Here is a 4942-nt window from a genome sequence, read left to right on the forward strand (position 1 = left end):
GAGATACATAATGCAAGGCCGAAATCAGAGTACACCACTGATGAAGCCCTGGGAACTGGTAACCCAGCCAGGGAATGAGCATCTTTTATTAATCATTTTATCCAATAAACACTTGCAGAGAGCCTATCCTGTGCCACTCCTGAGGGCACAGTGATGGAGAAGATATGCTTCCTGCCTCCAAGGATCCCACAGTCTAGGGCAGAGACAAGCAGGTACACAGCTGCCTATAGTACAGAATCGCCGGTGCCATAACATTGTGTAACTGGAACAAATTCTATTCCTGGATATAGAACATCAAACAAGATATTGAATATCTGGCTTCCCCTCCCCACACTGGCCCTCATTGGGATCCATGTCTAATATTATGAAAGTCACACAATATCATTATAAACTAATCATAAATGGCACTGTATGTTTGATACCGAAACTTATTCAGAAAACATTCAGATTCTCCCATCAACATATGCCACTATGTTGGCAAAAAATGATTTCATGCAACAAAGTACTAGGTTCCTTAGTTCCTCTGACTTTTCCCAGATCTGAAGCTGTGATGTTCAAAAGTCAGGGCAGAGTCAACTTATGAATGAGTTTCATAAGAGTCTAAGCCACTGATCAACATACTGTGGCAGAATAAGTTTTCTGGATTCCAGAATTTATTTTGAGTGAGTTGAAGAAGTTGAGAAATGGTATGGGAGGCATAAAGATAAAAGGACTTTTGAATGGAAGTTATAGGAAAGTGGATTTGAGATCAAAACAAGGGAAAGTTGACCATAGCTGGAACCATCTAAGACTGGTGGGGGTAGTGGGCTTCTGGTTCTTAACCCAGGCCAGGCAGAGGTGTGACGACAGCCAGGGGTTCCTAAACTGGGTAGGAGGTTGGATCAGATGAGCCTTCAACCCTTTGTGTTGAAGCAAAATCCTGGCTCTGCTTTCAGCACCTAGACTCCCTTTCATCATTGCTAAGTTGGAAAGAGGAAGCAATTGAGAGTCCCTGCTGGCCACGGCTGGGGAGCCCCAGACTGCAACGCTGAGCCTCAAAGGCAAGTGAGCACAGTGTTGGGAGTCGGGCTTCTGGATCCATCAACTCCATCTGATGACTCGGAAGTTCCTTCAGTTCCCAACACTGGAGTCCAGCAAGGCTGGTTTGTCTTGTTTTAATTATTATTTAGATGACTACTTGGCTCATTCCTGAGCAAGGCTCGAATCAAGTCAGACCAGTTAATTGAATCAAAGTTATATAATCACATTTGGACACTTAAATGTAAACCAGTTATGTTGGAGCCCAGGTATCTTGTACAAGGAGGAAGTTCTAATAAGTGCTGGGAATGTATGCTAAAGCACAAAGCCTAACCCCCAGAGTGGAGGGTGGAGCACTCCAGGGCACTCCTGTTTCGGTGAGGTTGTTGTAAGAGTTAGTGCTCTGGGCGCAGTCTGGGAAGATACTGGAAACATCTCAAAAAGTATGACATCCACTTTAACCAAGCCCATGGAATCCATTATGTTTAGAATATGTCTGTCTGTGGCATTTGGCTTGGCTTATAAATGCACTATCAGAATCCGTAGGAGACATTCACAAGAAGACCTCTCTTGGCCTTTCTGGTTATCAGTTTCCCTCCACCTCTCTCTTAACAAACATATGCTGAAAGTCCTGATCAGTCATTTAGTTTTTTCACTTAGACCTTTTTTTATTTCCTAGTCTCGGCCCCAGTGCCTCCTAATCTTGTACTTCTCCAAATATTGGCCCCTTCTACTATGAGAGAGAAAGGAAAGTAGGGAGGAGAAGGAGGAAAAGTTATGAACTTAAGATGAGGGTGGTCAATCTAAAGCACCAATCAGAAGGAAGGCACTGGACTTGAGTTTGAAGTGTTTGTCACTAAACTCTCTCAAACTCACCCAGCCCAATTAGCCTCGGAGGGCTTCTAGCCCATAGTCTTCTTATATTTTCTGCCCTCCTCACTTGGAGGGGGAGGGAACTAGATGTCCAGTGTTAAGAACTGAACTGGCAGGCTTTGTTGAGGCCATCCAGCCTTGAAAGCCTCACAACCAGATGCCATCACAGGCACTTTCTGCTCTTATCCCTGGTCTGTGTCTCCTACATTAATTCATCAGACTGCCTCTGAAGAGAGACATTCTAGGGAGAGTTTTATCTTCATCACCATCCTGGATAGGGAACCCTTCCAGACTCAGAGTTGCAAAAGCCAGGGAGGGGCTGCTCACTGGAGGTGGAGTCCTTTGGCCAGGTTTCACTGTAAACACATGGCTAAAATGTGTCACACATGGGCAGGCATGCTAGTGTGCCCTGTTTATATGCTAGTGTGCCCCATATAGCTTCTGGCTTAAGGCCACTGACTTCGGCAAGGCCAAATGAGGCATCAAGATGAACTCTTCACACAGGCTTCACTAGACCCACAGAAGACTGACCTTACCTGACTTTGGATTACCCCTTTCTTGCCAGGAATTATGTTGAATGATTCTCTCTGTAACTAGAGGTCTTAATAGCCACACTTTACTTGGTGTGGCTTCTCAGTCTGTTGAGACATGGCTATCAAGGGCTCATGTTTATTCCAGGTCAGCCCTTTACTCCTTTCCTCCAGAGGCATCTATGGCAGCAAAATACCATGACATCTGGCAAGGCTGGCAGGACTATTGAGTTTAAGCAGCAGTGTGGGTGTTAGCATGTCAGAATACATCTGAGAAAACATTCCAAACCAACCTTTCCACACTGGGAACTCAACCCCCAGGAATCATCAAAGATAAGGGCAACAGTCTTACCTCTCAGAGGGAAGTTCAGGGTAAAGGCCACTCCTACTGTGGGCCAGAGCTCAGGGAAGAGAAAAGCTCAGGCTGGCCCTGCCTATCCACTTGATGAACTTCCACAAATGCCACTCTGGGGTGTGAGGCATATGAAATGGGGAAGAAAATACCAGCCCTGCCCTGGAGCTCTGGGATGGTGGCTATACGCCCCTAAAGATGCTGCAGATCTAAATTGTGGCCTCTGTGTGTTTGGGAATGGGGAAATACAGAGACAGAGGGACAGCAGGCAGGAGAAACTACGATTAGACTCAACTCGCACAGATCTGGGAGTATGCAGATCTGAACTGTGGTCTACATGTATTTAGCTGATGGGTAATGATCTCAGGCCCAAACTTACTTGTATCACTCCCTTAGAGGGCTCTGACCAGGAGCTTTTTTCAGCTGACACAGGTGCCAAGGAGACACTTGCCTTCTACCCATGACACTTCTAAGAGTGACTCTTGCCATGTGACCATAGAGATAAGTGAAGCTTTTCTCTAATGACATCATTGGGAAGTCTAAACTTCCCCAAAGGGAAAGGCTGTGACTAGGAACACAAATATCTCAGTGTATCACACTCATCATGCTCCCAGATCTGTGGGAAGAAAAAGAAATTGTAGAATGGTGCATATTCTAAAAATAAAAAGAAAATTGCTTTTCAAGTTATGAAATCTGGCCCTTATCATTGTGAGTTTAAAGTACATGGTACTGCTTCAGTTTCTAAAACAGGAGGTGGCCAGATTCAGAGTTTAAAATGTCTAAGTAGTTATTTGAAAACAGATATTTAGAGGAAACTGAGAGAAGAATACTGGGGCCATGGGTCTCTAGTCACTTTTCCAGCAGTGCTCTGAGGCCTTGGGTTTCATAAAAGATAATCATAGTTACTCCTTTTAAAGAAAGTTGAGTCTAATTTTAGCTTTTCCTGCCTGCTGTCCCTGTATCTCCTTATTTCCCAATGCTATCTTTCAAAACCCAACTCAAGTACTGTAAGTTTTCCATAAGTCTTCCATTGTTAACTACAGTTGGAATTTACATCTCCCTCCTCTAACGCCCATGGCATTTTATTTACACCTCTCTGATGGCCACTTTCTACTTTCTATAAGGTAAGTTATATATTTGTTTTATATCAATAAATTTCAAAATATTGAAACCTTACAGAGTATGTTCTCTAACCACAATGAAATCAGACCATGTATTAAACTACTTAGATAATCCTACATATTTAGAAATTAAATAACATATTTATAAATAACAATGGATCAAAGAAGACATTTTAAGAGGAATTAGGAAATATTTAGATTGAATGATAATGAAAAATCAATATATTTCAAAATTTGTGGGGTGCAGGTAGAGCAGTGCTTAGAGGGAAATTAATAGCTTTGATTTGGTATTATTCAAAAAGAAGAAAGGTTTAAAATTAGTTATCCAAATTTCCATTTTAAGTGTAGAACAAAAAGGAAAGTAAACCCACAGAAAGAAAGAAATAATAAGTATAAAAGCAGAAGTCAGTATATTGGAAAACAAGCTGCAGGAATTTTTAACACAGTCAAAAATTGATTCTTTGAAAAGATTTGTAAAATTGGTAAACCTCTAACAAGATTGATCAATTAAAAAAGAGAGAAAATACACCTTACTAATATAAGAATACAAGACAGGATATCATTATCAGTCTTACAGGTTATAATGATAATTCAGAAATGCTATGAATGACTTTATGGTAATAAAATTGATAATTATGTGAATGAACAAATTCCATGAAAAATACAACCTATCAAAATTAACACAGGAAGAAATAGATAATCCCAATAACCCACATTTCATAAAGAAGTTGAATTACTGTCAAAAATATTAAACAAAGAAAACGCCAAGGCTCTATGATTTCACTTGTGAATTCCATCAAAAATTTAAGGGAAAAAGTACAAATCTTGCATGAACTCTTTCAGAAAGAGAAGAAGGGAAATATTCATTTTATAAAGTCAGTATAACCCTCAAATCAAGACCTGACAAGACACTTGAAGAAATGGAAATTACAGACAAATATACTTGTGAACACAGACACAGAAATCCTTAACCAAATATTAGCAAATAGAATTCAGAAATCCATAAAAATGATAATATATCACGACCAAGTAAGGTTTACCTCAGGAAT

Source organism: Callithrix jacchus, chromosome 14 (genome assembly GCF_049354715.1).
Source record: "Callithrix jacchus isolate 240 chromosome 14, calJac240_pri, whole genome shotgun sequence".
Lineage (NCBI taxonomy): Eukaryota > Metazoa > Chordata > Mammalia > Primates > Cebidae > Callithrix > Callithrix jacchus.